This window comes from Mobula birostris, chromosome 18 (genome assembly GCF_030028105.1).
Source record: "Mobula birostris isolate sMobBir1 chromosome 18, sMobBir1.hap1, whole genome shotgun sequence".
In the NCBI taxonomy this organism is placed as follows: domain Eukaryota; kingdom Metazoa; phylum Chordata; class Chondrichthyes; order Myliobatiformes; family Myliobatidae; genus Mobula; species Mobula birostris.
Genome location: NC_092387.1, coordinates 23309213 through 23329522, shown reverse-complemented (window position 1 = coordinate 23329522; position 20310 = coordinate 23309213). Strand labels below are relative to the sequence as shown.

The following is a 20310-nucleotide window of genomic DNA, read 5'->3' as shown; positions in this document are numbered from 1 at the left end:
ATTACAGCTTGGGGCATTGGAGTTCAATGTTCAGTTCTGGCATCCTCTTTACCTTCTTTCCTGTGTACGCATGGGTTTCCTCCCACAGTCCAACGACATACCAGTTAATAGGTCAACTGACCGTTGTAAATTGCCCCATGATTAGGCTAGGATTAAATCGGTGGGTTGCTGCACAGCACGTCTCGTAAGGCCATAAGGGCCTGTTCCACACTGTATCTCTAAATAAATAAAATTTTTAAAACTGCCTCTCCTGAACGGTCTGATAGAGCATATCTACATTAAAAAAATTACTTTCAACTGAAATAGCCAATGCCAGCACTGATAGTCCACTTCCTCCTCATCTTATTCTATGAGGAGAAGCTGGGAAAATGGGGCTGAGAAGGAAAATAAATCAGACATGATCAAATGCAGCAGACTCGATGCACTGAATGGCTTCACTGGGCTCCTATATCATATCGTCTTATCTTTCTTCCTCTAGCTCTAGCAATGCAATCCTCTAGGGAGTATGAATTTAAGGTGCTTCAAGCATAGGGGGAATATCAGAGGTAGGTTTTTCTACACAGTGTATTTGGTGCATGGTATGCAGTGCCGGTGGTGGTCTTAGAGGCAGATATACTATGCAGGGTTAAGAGACGTTCAGATGAGCACATCGATGATACAAAAATGGAGGGCTTATATGGGAGGAAAGGATTAGATTGATCTTGGAGTAGGTTAAAGGGTTGGCACATCGTGAGCCAGAGGGCTCGTACTGTGCTACACTGTTCTATCCTCTTCTCCCTCCCTGTGTGCTCTATTTCAATGTAGTGACACTATTCAAACACTACATTGTCACTGTCCTTTGTATAAAGAAGATTTTTTTGTTAAATATCTCTCATATATAATCCTTGTTATGGTCTTTTTCACAATGGGAATGCCCTCTCCAATTCCATAGCAATGCCCTCTCCAAATCCATAGAGATGCCCTCTCCAGATCCATGGGGACACCCTCCCTTTATCCATGGGGATATCCTCTCTGAATCCATGGGGGCACACTCCTGATCCATGGGGGCACCCTCTGTCGTGGTCCAGATCGGGGTCCCTTTAACTTTACTTTGTTTATGTTACGATCTGGACCGTTGACTCCCTGTTTCCCTTTGGTTCCCTGTTTTCCCGTGTCCCCCGGCTTTGGTGATTGGAGGCAATTTACTCTCGACTGAACCGGTAGTTTACAGTCTCCAGCTTTCAGCCGTTCAGCTCGAGGGCATTTGCAAAGTCACCAAGGTACGGCATGCCAATGTCATCTGGCCGGAGCCAGCCTAGTCTCCGCCCGAAGCGAGTGCCGGTAATTCGCCCTTCCTCTCCGGAGCAACCCTGTCAAGTTACCTTGCCAAAGCGAGCCTGCAAAGTTTCCTCACCGAGGTGGTCCGTCAGTTAACCCGCAGGAGAGAATCAAGAACAGCTGTCTACTGTTCCCGGGCCGAGTCGAGAGCTCACCACTACCCGGCGGCATCCAAGTACCAAGTCAAGTCCCGGCCCTGGCAGCATCCAAACTCCGAGTCAAGTCCTGGTCATGGCGGCATGCAAGCTCCGAGTCAAGTCCTGGTCCTGGTGGCATCCAAGTTCCAAGTCAAGTCCTGGCCCTGGCGGCATCCAAGTTCCGAGTCAAGTCCTGGCCCTGGCGGCATCCAAGTTCCAAGTCAAGTCCTGGCCCTGGCGGTCTGTGATTCCTGTCCTACCCCCCTGTCTGAATCCCTTCTCTGCCCCTCTCGCCTCTCGCCCTCGTCTGCAGCCCTTGCCTGCAGCTCGGTCTAGTTCTATCGCCGGAGCTAGATAGGTACTGTCTGGTGTTCTTTCGTGTTTGCCTTGTCTTGTCCTCGCCTCCGTGGGGTAAGTCAGGCCATCTTGCTGTTGCCCCGCGGGGGGTCATGAGTCCCGGCCCAATGTCCTGTACCCAAGGAGGGGTCCCGGCTCTCTGTTCTGTGTGTGAGTCCCGGCCCTATGTCCTGTACCCAAGGAGGGGTCCCGACTCTGTGTTCTGTGTATGTGTCCATGGTTCCATGCACCTGCTCTCTTGAGACCGAGGCTCTGTTTTTCCATGTTCCTCCGCTCCCTAGCCCATGTCATGTCCATGCCTGGTTCTGGGGTCCGAGCCCGAGGCAAGACCCAGGCACTGGGTCCTTGCCCAGTCCCTGGCTCGGAGTCCATACCCGAGCCTCTTCATGTCACCTCTTGTTCTGGGATCCGATTCCGAGTCCTAGCCCAGACCCTTGTCCCAGCCTAGTCGTAGTCCTGAGTCCTTGTCCAGTTCGCTATTTCTTCTCCTGCCTTGCTCTCCTGGTTTTGAACAATAAACTAAATTTAATTAACCTCACAAGATGTGTCTTGCATTTGGGTCCACCCTTGCTCCCTATGCCCCCCATTGTGACACCCTTTCCAGATCCATGAGGATGCCATCTTCAGATCTATGGGGATGCCCTCTCCGGATCCATGGGGATGCCATCTTCAGATCCATGGGGATGCCCTCTCCGGATCCATGGGGATACCCTCTCCAGATCCATGGGGATACCCTCTCCAGATCCATGGGGATGCCCTCTCCAGATCCATGGGGATGCCATCTTCAGATCCATGGGGATGCCCTCTCCGGATCCATGGGGATGCCATCTTCAGATCCATGGGGATGCCCTCTCCAGATCCATGGGGATGCCCTCTCCGAATCCATGGGGACAGTCTCTCCAAATCCATGGGGGCATCCTCTCTGAATCTATGGGGACATCCTCACTGAGTCCATTCTAACAGAACCTTCCAGAATTTTTAAAACCACTACTACACTGCTGTTCAACCTTTTTTCACAAAAAGCGAGATCCAGTCTCTGCATCCCCACACTGGTGATGTCTTCCTTGTAAATCTTCTTCAGTTCCTTTGTACCATTTGTAAAATATGAGCAAGGTTGCACATGCAACAGAAGTTCAGGGCACTACAAATAAGCAGTGAGTTGAGGAATGCCTATGAGAGGAAGGGAATGGCCAACCTTGCACTGGTTTCGACCTAAAATATCAACAATTCATTCCCTACCCCCAGCCATACCTCACCGACCGCCACTGACCACCACCCATCCCTTACCCACCACCTCTCTTCTCTCCCAGCTCTTCTATTGTGGCTGTAGATGATAAAAAAAAAGAAGCCTTGTGTGAATAAAGTGTGCAAGGCTTGCTTACAAGAAAATCATGTGCGAAACAAGCACTTCCTCCAATAACTAAACACCAGCTTATTGAAGCACCTTGAGATCCACAGCACCCCCTAACCTACTGGGCTTTATGTGTAAAATAACCATCTTTCTTCATGGTGACACTAGTGTTAGATGTAGAGACAGCGAGGATGGGTAAAACACATAAAGTACCAATTAACAAGTAGAGACCAGAATAATACAACTTTCATACCTTGAAATAAGGATGTAATAAGTGTAGAGATTGTTTTATCAACAGGATATACAGGGCATTTATTGTAAGTTACAGAGAAATATAGGCAGGAAACAGCCAATCACCCATTGTTACACCATTCTTCAAACTTTTAAGTCCCACACCACCAGGTTCAAGAACGGCTACTTCCCTTCAACCAGTCACTTCTTGATCAAACCTCCACAACCATAATCACTACCTCAGTATAGCATCGCTATGACCACTTTGCATTACAATGCACTTTTTTGTTCAAATTGTGTTCATTCTTGTATAATTGTGTGTGATTTATTTTTAATTTACGATCCTCCTTGCCTGTGATGCCACTGTAAGTTTTTCAATACACCTGTGCATAAGCGTACTTATGACAGTAAATTCAAAGTTGACTTTTAACCTCCCCTCAATTGCTCCAAGATTCTCTCATTCATCTCTGGCACAGGTGTGATTTACAGAACCCAATCAGCCTAACAACCTCCATATTATGAGTAAGCAGGACAAATCCGGAGCACCTCGAAGAAAGGGAGAACAAAGGCAGCATTCGAACCCAGATCACTGCAACTGTGAGTTGGGTAGCATTACAGCACTGGGTATACTGTGTTCCTCTGCTAACTATTTACAAACCTGTCCAAGTTAACTCCTCTACCCAAGTGACAGGTACTATAAAGACCTTTCAGAAGCAGTTAAGCAGATATGAACTGCCTCCCCATGTTAGACTCAGGGAATATCTGTCAACACTCAATCACCGACAGAACAATAGCTGGGGGTAGTAATCAGTTCAGAGACAACTATTCCTTTGACCTTGGTTGCAAGTCAAGGATCCCCCGGACCAACACAGAGCCAGGATATTAAGAGCAGTATCATGCTCACTGTTCACCCACTGGAAAAGGAGGAAGGGACATCACAGGAAATTTGGTAAACACCTTCCCACATTGTGATTACTGCATGGTATGCTTGAAAGATAAAGTGGGCAATGGGGAAATGAGGGTTATTTAAAAGATATCATCAAACTATCATCACTGCACTACAGTTCAGCATTCAACACCATAGTTCCATCCAGGCTCGACAAGAAGCTCAGAGACCTCGTTCTTGACCCTGCCTTGTGCAGCTGGATCCTGGACTTCCTGTCAGAACGCCAGCAGGTTGTAGGAGTTGGATCCCTCACCTCCAACCCTTTGACTCTCACTGCAGGAGCCCCTCAGGGCTGCGTACTGAGTCCCCTCCTTTACCCCCTGTGTACCCACGACTGTATTGCCATCCACAGCACCAATCTGCTAATTAAATTTGCCGACAACACTACATTGATTGGCGTTATCTCAAACAATAACAAGGTGGCCTATAGGGAAGAAGTCATCTCTCTGACACAGTGGTGTCAAGAAAACAACCTCTCCCTCAATATCGCAAAAACAAAGGAGCTGGTTGTGGATTACAGGAGGAATAGAGAGGGGCTAACCCCTATTGACATCAATGGATCTGAGGTTGAGATGGGTGAACAGCTTTAAGTTCCTCAGCATCCGCATCACCAAGGATCTCATGTGGGTTGTACACACAAGCGTATGTAGTGAAAAAGACACAACAGCGCCTCTTTCACCTCAGACGGTTGAGGAAGTTTGGTATGGGCCCCCAAATTCTAAGAACTTTCTACAGGAGCACAATTGAGAGCATCCTGACTGGCTGCATCACTGCCTGGTATGAGAACTGTATTTCCCTTAATCACAGGACTCCGCAGAGAGTGGTGCGGACAGCCCAGCACATCTGTAGCTGTGAACTTCCCATGATTCAGGACATTTACACGGACAGGTGTGTAAATGTGTAAAAAAGGCCTGTAGGATCATCGTCATCCTAACAAGTCATACCGAGTCATCCCAACCACAATCTATTCCAGTTACTACCATCCGAGAAGCAGTACTGTAGCATAAACAGCAGGCTCCGGGACAGCTTCTTCCACCAGGATATCAGGCTGATGAACTCACGCTGATTTGAGTATACTCTATATTACACTGAAGAAGAAGAAGAAAGCCATTAACTCTGAGTGGAGTCAGCGGGACACCATCATTACGACGCTTTTTTAGCAGGCTTTCTTATTTTTACGAGGCCAAGTTGCTAGCTCAATGCTCAACCCAGCACGGATGGAAAGTGTGCAAGGGAGCCGGTTGGATTCGAACTCAGGAGCCTTCGTTCCAAAGTCCGGCACTGATGCCACTATGCCACCAGCGGGCTATATTACATTGACTGTTCTATTTATTATAAATTATTATAAATTACTATGATTGCACATGGCACAATTAGATGGAGACGTAACATAAAGATTTTTACTCCTCAGGTTTGTGAAGGATGTAAAAGTAAAGTCAATTCAATTCAAACTGTGCTATGATAGCAGAGTGAGACAACTGTGGTGTGTGGTTCTTCACTCAGAGCTGCAGGTATGGAAAGATCTGCCAGGGGAAGTGGTGGATGAGGGTTCAATTGCAACATTTCAGAGAAGCTAGAAATCATAGAGGGATGGGAAGTGTTTGCAGAGATATGGTCCAGGTGCAGAAAGATGGGACTCGGTTGAAGAGCAGATCAGTAAGGGCTAGATGGGCTGAAAGGCCTGTTTCTGTGCTGCAGTACTCTATGACTCTTTTACACGGGCTTAAGTGTGACTGCTTGTAGAGAAAGCAGATAAAACTGAATGCACCAATCACATTGACTGCAGCCACCCAGGTAGAAAGGAACAGCTGGCGTTCAGTGCGCTAAGTTAGGTAATTTCCAATCTCGTGACGTCGGCACGTACTGAGTGACAGGTGCCAAAACACTTGGCACTCCACTCCATTGATGGACCAAGATCAGCTAGACATGGACCAAGAGTCAGTCGCCAGCCATCTGAATGGGAAGGACACAGCTTGGAAGGTAGGGCGGGGAAGTTAAATTTAGGTTTACATGAAAAGGCACTGTTATGTAGAACACTTGATAAATGCACTCCTTGCAGACAAACACACACAAACACTGTCTTGACCTTCTGCTGTTGTTACACTGAGTCCATGCACTTCACTATCTTCCCCAGTATATTCTCATAATGGGTCCTCAACCGAGCTGATGCACTTGAGTTGGCATAATGAGGCAACAACTCTACTCATGGCTCTTTATAGAGCTTTTCCCGCTACACACAGCAAAATATTCAATTTCTTTTGCAATGAGGATGTGTAAATGTGTATTTGTTGTTTGTAGACTATATTTAAGGTAGGTATGTCTGTTTATTTTGTAGTATGATTGTAACTGCATTGTGGGGTGCATCATATTCTAGTAGGTGTGGAATCTTAAGTTAGCCTTGAGAGTAATTAAAGATGGTATGTCTTGATGCCTAATAAACGGAGTTCGTCGCTCTCAGTGGGAGAGATAGGGTCTACCACGAGTTCACACTGGACAAAAATAGTACGGAGCTATTGTTATGGTTTCTACTAGATATCTTTTTCTAAGTATTGACAGTTTTCTTTTTAATATTTTCACTAATCTTGGTAAGTTTGATTTTTGACACACCTAATAAACACCATGGCACTGACGTGCTAAGCGACTCCAGCTACTTTTCCTTTGGTCAAAACCTACGTATCTAACATATGGTGGCAGTGGAGGGATAGCCAGTCGCAAAGAGGGGCGTTTAACCCAGGGGAGGGGGATTGCGGTCCCAAGTCAGGAAACCTGAGGGTGAAAATGAAACAGATTCCTGGGAAACACTGGAGACCTCAGAGGAGTAAAAACTTCACATCAGGGCTAAACTCAGGCTAGAAGTAGAAGGACCTTCAAGTGGCACCACCTCTGAAACCTCCCTGGAAGATCTGTCTGGAGACTTTTTGTCTGCCCAGCAGAGGAGAGGTGATGCTTATAGGAAGGAACTCCAAAGCCTGCGGAAGGGTCCTATCCTTCCTATCAACAAGGAGACAATATTTGTAACTATCTCCTCAGATTCAAGGGGATGGCCAAAATATGGCAATGACCAGAGGAAGAGTAGGAGAAACAAGGGCAAAAGAACCTTTGGTAGTTTCTTCAAAGACTTTTATTTTCTACCATTGTCGGCAGCCAGGTCATAAGTCCTCTGTGTGGTTCTCTCAAGTTATCAGGTATGTGCTAGTGGGAGAATGTGATGTTGATGGTAACCCCTGTAATTTTTATGAGTATGGTAATGGAAAACAAGGAGAAAGTGAGGAGAAAAAAGCCAATGTTTATAATAGTCAAAGTAAATGGAAAACTTGTTAAATTTCTTTAAGATTCTGATAGCCGGTTGTCATTAATTAAGAAAAATTATGCCGCTGCTTTTAGTACTGACTGCAGTTACAAAACACCTATCCAATGCAGCCATTGTGACTGGAAATTTGAGCCACTGGCAAAACTCAGTATTGAGCTGGATGACCACAAGTACTTGAGGAATGTGGTGGTGCTGAAAAAAAACTATCAGCTGACATGATTCTGGGGAGAGATTTGCCTGTGTTATATGAGCTACTGAGGAAGGAATCATATCCATCTGTTACTCCAGGAAAGGATAGTGCTGTTTCTTATTTTGTCATCATGCTAAAACCAAAGTAATGGTCGAGTTTAAAAACGCAAACACGAGGAAATCTGCAGATACTGGAATTTCAAGCAACACACATAAAAATTGCTGGTGAACGCAGCAGGCCAGGCACCCTCTATAGGAAGAGGTACAGTCGATGACTCGGCCCGAAACTTCGACTGTACCTCTTCCTATAGTTGCTGCCTGGCCTGCTGTCTTCACCAGCAATTATTAATGGTAGGGTTACAGCCTCTGCCTGACTTGGATGGTAATCTGTGTGAGGGAGGAATCAAAAGGCCCGGAAAGTCATGCCAGCAATGACACCTTGAGAAGCATGCCAGTTTTCCTGCCTCTGTTGCTATTTCTACAGATGATGTACCCATTGATGAAGGCATGGGGTCGGGGGGGAGTTAAATGAGATGTACCACAGTACATTGTCACATTTCAAAGGTTATATCTTGCTTTAAAAGCTCTGTATGAAAAAGTTTTAGCTGGGGATAAACACACTACATACTCAGGAGGCTCAGTTTTTAGCATTCACAACCAAATTCTGTACCTGGATAAAGCTTCGGAAAGTATAAGATTGCTGGTGCCAGGTAGTTGCAGGCCAGTGGTACTTTATCAGGCACACTCAAAACCATTGACAGGGCACCTTGGGCAGCACAAAACTTACTTAAGATTAGGTAGTTGTTTTTTCTGGCCTTCTATGTACACTGATGTACTAACATACTGCAACATATGCACAGACCGAGAGCTCTGCAGTCCATGCCAATAATTACCACACCAATCAGGCACGTTGTTAGCCCATTGTTGGCTCATTAGAGAAGAGCAGCTCCAGGTACCAATACACATTAGTGGCGTGCGACTATGCAACCAATTTCCTGAGGCACTCCTTCTTCGCTCTGTTACCAAACCAGAGCTAATTACTGCCCTTGTCTACATCTTTCCTTGTGTAAGTATTCCTACTGACCAAGGAACAAACTTCACCACATGGCTGATGATTTGTCTGTATATGGAGCTAAGATCACTGTCTTGAAGACCACTCCATACCATCTGGAGAAAGACGGCCTGGTTGGGTGGTTGCAGCGACGTTAAGGAAATTTGTATTTGACACTGGAAAAGATTGGGACTGTTAGAGTGACTTTTGAGTATAGGACGTATACATTCAGCAATTGACTTTGGCTACCGATCTTCACATCTGAATATGTATTGTGGATTTAATTTGGAGAGCAGCTCGGAACAGTGGGTTCTTAAAAGCTGTGAATCCCAATCCAGACAATGCTGATTAAAATTCATTTGGATGTCTGTGGTGTGGATGTGAATCAGGAGGTGTGACGGTTGCATGTAGTTTCATTGTCCATACATTATAAATATGGAATTGTCCTTTGATGTTCGGCACATAAAATATCGAGCCCCTCACTGGGCCAGCAGACCTTCCCCTTTCCCTTGAAGCTGCAGAGGATGTTTGCCTTTCACAGCTGTTCCAGCTGACACCAAGGCTAACAAAGGTTTTGAAACATTCCATCAGGATCAGACCTGACCAGGGATCAGTTATAGAGTGTCTGAGTGACTAGCTAGAGCTCGGAAGGATGACATTTGGGCCACGTTGCAGCAGGGATTCATCGAGCCTTCAAACAGTGAGTGGAGCAGTCCTTGACCTCACACCAAGAAGCAAGTGAAGTCCTTCCTGGGTCTGGTAGGGGGGGCATCACAGGTTCATTCCCCAATTCCCATTCTGGCCGCACCTCAACCAAGTCTTACTGGGAAGCTTGACAAGTGAGTGTGAAAATGCTTTTCAAGTCCTTAAGGCTCACACGTGTTCTTCACCTTTCCTTCAGAGCCCAGATTTTGACAAACAGTTCCTTGTCCAGGTAGATGCCTCGGGAGTACGCATTGGAGAAGTTCTGGCCCAAGGGTAACCTGAGAAAGAGCAACCTGTCCTTTACCTGAGCTGAAGGGAGGCCAGGTTTTCCACCATTGAAGAGGAGTGTCTGGCCATTAAATGGCCTTTGGCAGCCTCTAGTACTACCTCCCTGGCAAGGAGTATGGCCTTTACGCAGACCATACAGCATTGACCTAGTTTTAGACAAGGAAAGACCATAAAGCTGGAGTGACATGGTAGTAGCTAGAGCTCCAATCTTTCAAACTCTGTGTCCACCACAAAAGAAAATGTTACTGCAGACTACCTGTCTCAGCTGCCAAGCATCGTCGCTGCAGGAGAGAAGGATGGTAATGTGACACTCGGTAAGCACACTCCTTATATACACACACACACACACACACACACACACACACACACACACACACACAACATGCAAGCACACATACGCACACACAAACACTACCTTGGCATTCTGCTGTCATTGTGCTGAGTGTATGCACTTCAATGTCCTGCCCAGGTCCTAAACCTATCTGATGTGCTTGGGTTGGCATAGTGAGGCAACAATTCTACTGCTGACACCACTGAAACTGGATCTCAATCTAACAGGAAATCTCTGCGCTGAAGTCACCAGAGTCTTTCTCTCTTTGCATTGTTCCAAACGCAACACATCCCTGCTCTGAGTTCTTTGCTCTCATATTTGAATAGCAAAACACCCTGAGCATGCCACGTGGCAGCAACTCAATGTATAAAAACATTCAGACATGGTCAAGAGGTTCAGTTGTTGTTCAGCCCAAACATCAGAACGGGGAAGAAATGCCATTGAAGTGACTTTGACCTTGTAATGACTATTGCTACCAGGCAGGAAGGTTTGAGTATCTCAGAGACTGCTAACCTCCTGGGATTTTCACGCATAGCAGTTTCTCAAGCTTACATTGAATAATGCAAAACACAAAAAAAAAAATCCAGTGAGTAAGTGCTGTGGTTGGAATTGCCTTGTTAATGAGAGAGGTCAGAGGAGAATGGCCACATTGGTTGACAGGCTGACAGGAAGGCAACTGTAACTCAAATAACCACACAGCACAACAATAGTGTATAGAAAAGCATCTCTGAATGCACAATATGTCACACCTGGAAGTGCATGGGCTGCAGCAGTGAAAGACTGCAAGATCACGAGCATACATTCAGTGGCCACTTTGTTAAGTATAGGAGGTACCTAATAAATTGGCCACTAAGTGTATGTGGAATAATAAACCAATTCCAAGTTCAACCCATGACAACCAGGCAAAAGTTTCAGCTCTTCTATGAGACAATGCAGGCCGGTTTTTCATATGCACTGAGCTGACAGCAAGAGTGAATACCTCATCCAGGAGGGTGGATGTGGCTGTGGAACTCTTCCTCAGTGGGGCACTACCATCCACAGACTTTAGGTTTGTACTTAATTAAACCATATTCATGGCAACTGAAAGCAAATTGCATTTTGGCTGATTTGAAATGAGCCTTTGATAAGACTGTGTTCTTTTAAACAAAGAATCCTTTTTGGCTTTGTGTGTAATGCTAAGATTTTATTCTTAAAAAAATAAATCACCGATAGCCTGCCCTGGTTTAACGTCAACCCACGACCATTTTTATTGATGCATCATAGAAAGTATCTGCATGACTCACACCTTGGTATGGCAACTGCTCTGCCCATGACTGTAAGAAACCACAGAGACTTGTGGACATACGTCAGCACATCATAAACTCTGCCTCCACGGACCTCCACTCATGACTCTATACTCCTTGCTGCCTTGGTAAAGCAGCCAGCATAATCAAAGACCCCACGGAGCCTGAAAATTCTCTCTTCTCCCTTCTCCCACAGGCCAGAAGATATAGAAGCCTGGAAGTACATACCATCAAGCTCAAGGACAGTTCTATCCAACTGAATGGTCCTCTTGTATGATCAGATGGATTCGTGACCTTACTGTCTACCTCACTGTGAGGTTGCGTTTTATTGTTTGCTTGCACTGCACTTCCTCTGTCACTTTTACACTTTATTCTGCATTGTTATTGTTTTATGTCAAGGAACATGTAATAATTTATCTGTATGAGCAGTATGCAAGACAAGCTTTTCAGTGTACCTTGGTACATTTGACAATAATAAATCAATACCTAATCCGATTTGCTGGAGGAATTCAGCAGCTCTTACAGCATCTGTGGATGGTACTTTCCTCTGTCCGCCACAAAATGCAGGATCTTCTAGTGGCCACCCATTTCAATTCAGCTTGCCATTCCCACACAGACATTGCCTCCTCCACTGACATGATGAGACCAAACTCAGGTTGAAGGAGCAACACTTCATATTTTCGCTGGGTTGCCTTCACCATGACAGCATGAAGACTGATTTCTCTACCTTCTTGCGATTATTCCTTCCTTCTTGCTTTTTCTACTTCTCATTCTGGTTATCCTCTCACTTCTCTTACCCTCTCCTCCCAATCTTCTCCCTCTTGTACTCCCTCCTCTTTCTCTTTCTTCCATGGCCCACTGTCCACTCCTATTAGCTTCCTTTATCTTCAGCTCTTTCCCTCTTCCACCAATCACCTCCAAGCTTCTTACTTCGTTCGCTCTCCCCCATCCACCCACCTCTCCCTTCTCACCTATCACCTGCCTGCTTGTATTCCTAACCCTCCCCTACCCCCTTATTCTGGCTTCTGCTCCCTTTCTTTCCAGTCCTGATAAAGGGTCTTCGTCCCAAAACGTTGACTATTTATTCCCCTCCATAGATACTGCCTGACTTGCTAAGTGCCTCCAGCATTTTGTAAGTGCAGCTCAAGACATGCAGGATCCTCAGAATCCCGTGTCTATGATCTGTGGATGGAAATAGACAGTTGATGTTTTAGGTCGAGATCCCCCAGCTGGTATCAAGTCACAGAGGTAAGAGAACTGACAAACGATAGGTGGATGTTATTTCACATCCACTCAGACTGTGGCCACCCGGTGAAGAAGTCAAGGATCCAGTTGCAGAGGGAGGTGCAGAGGCCAAGGTTTTGGAGCTTGAAGCCCAAAATCCCACTCATCTAGATTCAAGAACCGTTACTTCCCTTCAACCATTCCATTCTTAAAACCAAGCTACACAACCCTAATCACTACCTCAGCTTACCAACACCATAACTCAACATCTGCCTTACGTCCAATCACAAACGGGAGAAAATCTGCAAATGCTGGAAATCCAAGCAACACACACACAAAATGCTGGAGGAACGCAGCAGGTCAGGTAGCATGGAAAAGAGTATAGTCGACATTTCGGGCCAAGACGCTTCAGCAGGATCCTTTGTCACTTTGTGCCGTGTTGTTTGACATGGGAGATCATGGTCTATGACCATGATTGTTCTTGGCAAATTCTACGGACGTGGTTTACCATTGCCTTCTTCTGGGCAGTGTCTTTACAATACAGGTGACCCCAGCCATTATCAATACTCTTCAGAGATTGTCTGCCTGATGTCAATACTTGCAGAATACAACCACCTACTAACTGTTCCCATAGCTTCATGTGACCCTGACTGGAGGGGGTTTTGGGAGCTAACCAGGTGCTATACTTTGCCCAAGGGTGACCTGCGGGCTAGCGGAGGGAAGGATTGCCTTACACCTCCCTTGGTAGAGACGTATCGCCACTCCTCCACCTGTAACACCATAACTACTTTGCAGAATAGACATTTTTTGTTCTAATTCTGTTCTTTCTCATATAATTTTGTATAATTTATGTTGTTAATGTATTTCTGATGCTGCGTACCTGTGAGCCTCTGCTTGGTATTACATTGCAGCTATACATAGATGTACTTATGCATAAGACAATGAACTCAGCCTTGACTTTTAAATGGCACACTAATTCAAAGTCAAAGTCAATGTCCTGGCCAACAGTTATTTTTCAAATAAATCCAACACAGCAAAATAACCTGCTATTTAGATCACTGCAGACTGTGAGACATTGCTTGGTAGCTTTGAGACGACACAACTATCATTACGATGCAGCTGCTGCAGTTTCTGGTTGCTTGCCAATTTGTTGACTGAAATGTCCCTGGGATGGGCAGGGCTGAACAGGAAACAGTCTGAAAATGATGCATACGCACAGTATGTGCTAAGAGCGGCAGACGTTATTGGGTTACATGTGAAACACATAGCCAAAAACCAGGAGATCAGTTTTTGTACCAAAACAGAAAGCAGTCAAGCAGCTTCTATGGAAAGGCCATTGGACTTAGGACAGTACAGCAGGAGATTCCCTTTGGCCCACAATGTCTACAGTGAATATGACGCTGAATTAAACTAAGTCTCTTCTGCCTGCACATGATCCACATCTCTCTATGCCCTGCATATTCATATGTCTGTCTAAAGCCTCTTAAATACCACTCTCATATCTGCCTCCTCCACTTCCCCGGCAGCCTGGTCCAAGCATTCACTACTCTACATGTAAAACCATTGCCCTGCCCATCTCCTTTACACTTTCCCCTCTCATCTTAAATTCATGTCCTCCCGTATTTGACATGTTTACCTGAGGGAAAAGATATAGGTGTCTCATAATCTTACAAACATCTGTCAGGTCTCTCCTCAACCTCCAAATCTCCAGAGAAAACAACCCAAATTTGTCCGATCTCCTTTTAGCAGATGCCCTCAAATCAAGAGAACATCCTGGTAAACCTCTTCTGCACCCTTTCCAAAAGCATGACATCCTTTCTTTAATGGAGCAACCAGAAGATGCAATACACCAGATGCAGCCTAACCAGCATTTTATGAAGCTGCAATATAATTTCCCGACCCTTAAACTCATTGTCTCAACTAGTAAGGGTAAGCATGCCATGTGCCTTGTTTACTACCCTATCAACTCGTGCGGCCACTTTCAGGGAGTTGTTGGCTTGTATCTCAGGGTCCCCCTGTATATCAAGGGTCCTGTCATCAACTGTGTACTTTCCTTTGACGGGTTAATTTCCCTCTGCCATTTCTCACAACATATCTTATCTATTTCTCTCTCTGTCCTTTGGCAATCTTTCACACTACCTACACAATGCTAACAACCTTTGGGGAAAAGGAACAAAATGTGCAGACCTCACTGTATTTCAGTAAGCTACTAAAGACATTAACTGCAAAGAATCAAATACAGTCTAATATGCCAGTTCTTTGAAAGACCTCTGGATTTTACTAGCAGGCCCCTGTTTACCCCTAGTCACTTGTTTCCCTTCAAGCATATACCCAAAACCCTGTTCTTTCAATCTTGTCAATCAGGTTTGCACCTAAGTGCTACGTGAAGTAATTTCTCCCTTGCTATTGATCCATGTGGAGAGCCAGCTGTTCATTCATGACCATTCCTAATGGCTGTAGTTTGCAGTATCAGAATCATTAAGTATATTCTTGTATTGAAAAGGGAGATAGAAGGACGGAGAGAGGAAAAAAAACATTTATAGAGTGACACAAGAGACTGCAGATGCTTTAAATTTGGAACAACATGCATAACACTGGAACTCAGCAGGTCAGGCAGTATCTGTGGAGGGAAATGGGCAGTCAGCACTTCGGGTCAAGATTGGCAAGAAGAATTCTCTCAATTCCAGCCCAGTGCAGATGAAGAGTCTTGACTCGAGCCCTCAAATGTCCTTTTCGCTTCATAGATGCTGCCTGACCTGCTGTGTTTTGTGCGCTGCTCTGCATTTACATAGCACCCCTTTCAAACCCCAAACCATCACAAAGCAGTTTACCCATAGAAGTGGAAACACCATGCAATATAATAATGTAGTATATTGTCAACGAAATCAAAATTCAGATATAACTTAGACTGAATGCCTTTAAAGCAGAAAAATATTCCCTGAACATTCCTGGGAGGTAGACAGGTGACCTTAATGCAAGAGGCAAGGGGGTCAAATGAAACGGATTCTGAGCAGGCTCAGAAAATGGGACAATAACCCAATAGTCCTCTTTTGTTCTTGTAATGGAGACTTCATGGAAAGTATTCCAGGAAAGTGGCAGGAGCAGAAATAGTGGCCTAGTACAGCTGGGAACACTTGGCATGTCTGAGAGAAGTTACAGAGTAAGACACAAAATATTTCAACACCTGCATTTTTCTGATTTTCTTATCCAATCTTATTTATTCCTCTTTTGCACTTTGTATTGTTTGTAACTTACACTGCACTCCAAAAACAATGCAACAAAGTTCATGACATTGTGTCAGTGATAATAAACCAGATTCTGATTCTGAATCCGAACCATACAATCTTTGCTTGGATTGAGTTCATTGCTACAGATCAGTCAGTCATAGCAAAGCTCAAAGACTTTCTAGCTGTGTGTGTCTTCTAAAGATAATGATTGTTCTTCCTTATCAAACATTGGTACCATCTGAAAACCATTGATAAATCATCTGAAAAATATTACATGGGTATCATTTACTGGTTAATTATATCATGCTATAATTACACTACACTTTCCTCTGCCAAAGCACCATGGCTGTCAAACTGAGGTATAAATTTATCATTTGAGATATTGTTGCACTTGTACATTCCAATTCTAAATATATCACATTGCCGACTTCCACAGGAACAGGATTTTTTTTAAGCACACAAAACTGGATTTGTATGTAGTCCTGGCAACAAGCAAGTTATTATTACCCACGCGTTAATTTTAATATTACTAACATTTGGAGCAACACACAACATGCTGGAAGAACTTGGCAGGTCAGGCAGTATCTATGAAGGGAATTACAGAGTCAATGTTTCATTCAAGCCTCTTCATCAGGACTGGCATGCCATTAACATTTGGGTGTTTTTGTTCCAAAAACTATTAAAGATAAATAAGGGCAATGTTATGTAGCTCCCTAAAAGATACAAATGTAAAGGCAATTTCAGATAGAAAGTGAATGTATTGTTCAATGTCATTTCCCAAAAACTACTGTCAACTGGTGTACATGCCATCACAGGAAGGCACGACAGCACCTTACTTTCTTAGGGGTTTGCATAGAATCAGCATGTCATCTTAAACTTTGACAAACTTCTTTACATGCACACAGGAGAGTATCCTGTGGTTGCATCTGATGCCCAGGGAAGGAAGGGTCTATAGAAAGTGGTGGATGCAGCCCAGTCCATCACAGACAAAACCCTCCCCATCATTGCGCACGTTTACAGAGAGCTCTGCCACAGGAAAGCAGAATCCATCATCAAGGACCTCACCATTCAGGTCATGTTCTTTTTACACTGCTACTATTGGGCAAGAGGTATTATGCAACCAGGAGGTACTATACAACTTTACAACCAGCCTTAGGTCCTATACAACCAGGTTTAGGAACGGTTATTACCCTTCAACCATCAGGTTCCTGAACCACTGAGAATAAATTCACTCACCCCAGCACTGAATGGATTCCACAACCAAAAGACTCACTCCAAGGACTTTACAACGCAGTATTATTTGTTTACATTTTTATTATTTGTACAATTTGTCTTCTTTTGCATATTGGTTGTTCGTCAAACTTGGTTACTTAAAGTCTTTCATAAATTCTTTTGTATTTCTTTATTTTCTTTTAAGTGTCTACAACAAAGTAAATCTTAAGGAAGTATATGGTGACATATACTGTATGTGCATTGAACTTTGTACTTCGCTATCACTTCTGTAGAAATAGAGTGCATTATCGGACATGCTACGTTTTGGACTCCATGCAACCTCTCAACGTTAAAGTTTACCGGACAGCAGTCCTACCCAGCATAAAGGTTGTTCAGACCACGTTGGCCCATGAATGATGGGTGTCCCTGGAAAACCATAGTTCAGGTATCCCGATATTCCAAAAGGAGCACTTCACATTGAATTACCACATCATGGGTAACACCAGTGTGGCAATCGTGTTAGGATCACAAGAGTGACCAACACTCAGTCAATCCAAAAAGGGATCACATCTCCTAGAAATGTTCATTGTTGCATTTCACTCTGGAGAGAGAAATCAAGTTTCTAATTACACAAAATTGAAAGAGTACAGTGACCTATAACTTGCACTTGTTAACAAAAATATGACAAGAGAAAAGCTTTGGTAGGACAGTGGATTGCCAGTATCCTATGAAAATTTTTCTACATCGACCAGGCAGAAATATAAAGTTGGAAGAAAACCGAACCATTCTGTCGGTGAACGCAGCAGGCCAGGCAGCATCTCTAGGAAGAGGTACAGTCGACGTTTCGGGCCGAGACCCTTCATCAGGTCCATTCTGTACCTCTTCTGGGCACAAAATATATCAGAGCTCAGGTGAAGAGAGTAGTGCTGGTGGTGGACATTTCAGGTACTGTGGTGATGAAAAACCAAGCAAAGTGGATTACTTCTCACAGAATCATTGCCTTGAATTGATCAGGCAAAACTCACCAATTCCTCTACTTCCTCAAGGGCTAAAGAAATTCAGCATGTCCCTGTTGACCCCTAACCAATTTTATCAACGCACATAGAAAGCATCCTACCCAGATACATCACGATTTGGTACAGCAACTGCTATGCCGTCACAAGAAACTGCAGAGAGTTGTGGACACACTTCAGTTCATCGCAGAAATCAGCCTCCTCCAATTGATCCTGTCTCACACTTCTCGCTGTCTCAGCATAGCAGCAGCATAATCAAAGACCCCACCCATCCTGAGCTTTCTAGAATTATAGAGTTATACAGCACTACAGCACAGAAAGGGGCCCATCAGCCCATCTAGTCCATGTCAAACTGTTTCTTTACCTGGTCCCATCAATCCACGCCTGGACCATAGCCGTCCGTACCCCTCCCATCCATGTATTTATCTAAATATCTCTCAAATGTGACCACGTGGGTTTCCTCTCAGTGCTCTAGCTTCCTCCCACATTCCAAAGACGTACAGGTCAGTAGGTTAACTGGTTCCATGGGTGTACTTGGGCGTCTACAATCCTCCCATTGATCAGAAGATACAAAACCCTGAAAGCACGTACCACTGAGCTCAAGGACAGATTCTACTCTGCTGTAATAAGACTATTGAATAGTTCCCGAGTACAATAAGATGGACTCTTAACCTTACCATCTACCTTGTTATGACCTTGCACCTTATTGTCTACCTGCACTACACTTTATCTGTAACTGGCAAACTTTAGCTGAATTGTTACTGTTTTACTTTGTTCTATCTCAATATCCTGTGTAATGATCTCATCTGTATGAACAGTGTGCAAGACAAGCTGTTCACTATGCCTTGGTACATGTGACAATAATAAACCAATTCCAGTTCAGTCTTTCACCCGTAAGTTGGTACTCCCTCAATGTTGAAACAAAACATCAGTTCAGAAGGGCATTAACATCATGGAATGGCCTATCACCTTCCTGTTTAGAGAGAAGAAAGCTACAAGTGAACAGAGAATCAAAAACAAGGGATGCAGGAACTTAAGAAGCAGTGGCTTATGGCCTCCCAGCTCTGCTCTGTCATTTGTGAAGAGCCTGACCAATCTGATCTTTGCCTCAGCTCTACATTTCCGCATTTCCCAGGAACAAAATGCTATTTCAAAGATTGAGCCTCAACAGTTTCTGGAGTGGAGAACTCCTAAGATTTAAGACCTTCTGAGAAGAACCTTCCCTGCAACTCCATCTTAAATGGATATTCCCTTATTCTGAAGGAGATTCCCCACGCCCCATTCTAGATCCCAGCGCCAGTAGAAGTGTTTCCTCAGCGTCTGTTTGCCAGTGACTCTGAGAATCTCTTGATTCAATAATATTACCTCATTCTTGAGGCAGCATATGAAGACTGATGTCTCTAGATGTACATGATGGAGTTCAGAAAGAGGAGTGGAGATGTAAAACAAGAAAAAAAAGAGAATCACAACAAATTTCATGGCATTTGGCAGTGATAATAAAGCTGATTCTGATACTGAAAAATACCAGATATCAAAAAGCCTGAATAGAGTGGGCGTGGAGTAGATGTTTTCATTGGTAGGAGAATCAAGAATCCAAGGACACAGCCTCAGAGTAAAGGAGTGTCCCTTTAAGACTGAGATAAGGATGATTTCTTCAGCCAGACGGTGGTGAATTTGCGGAATTCATTGCCACAGAGGGCTGTGAAGTCCAAGCCATTGGGTATATTTAAGGCAGAAATTCATAGGTTCTTGATTAGGGGTTAAGGGCTAGGGGAAGAAGGGGTTTGAAAAAAAAATCAGCCATGATTACATGGCAGAGCAGACTCAATAGACTGAATGGCCGAATTCTGCATTTATGCTTTCCTCCAAATGTATAGGGTTAGTGTCCTTGACCTTTCCTCAAATCAGCCTCTTCATCCAGTAATCAACCTTATCTGGACTGTTTCCAATGCAGGATTCATCATCATTGTATGACATAGGCGATCATGGTCCCATGACCATGAGTGTTCTTGGCAAATTTTTTGACAGAAGTGGTTTGCCATTGCTTTCTTCTGGGCAGTGTGTTTACAAGACAGGTGACCCCAGCCATTATAACTTTTCAGAGACTGTCTGCCTGGCGTCAGTGGTCGCATAACCAG

General features: G+C 44.4%; 1 protein-coding gene across 4 annotated transcripts in view; it reads right to left on the bottom strand.

The window, feature by feature from the left end:
• cd276 (CD276 molecule) overlaps positions 1 to 20310 on the bottom strand; it is a 459683-nt gene that overhangs the window by 366965 nt on the left and 72408 nt on the right. The gene's annotated exons all lie outside the window — the stretch shown is intronic.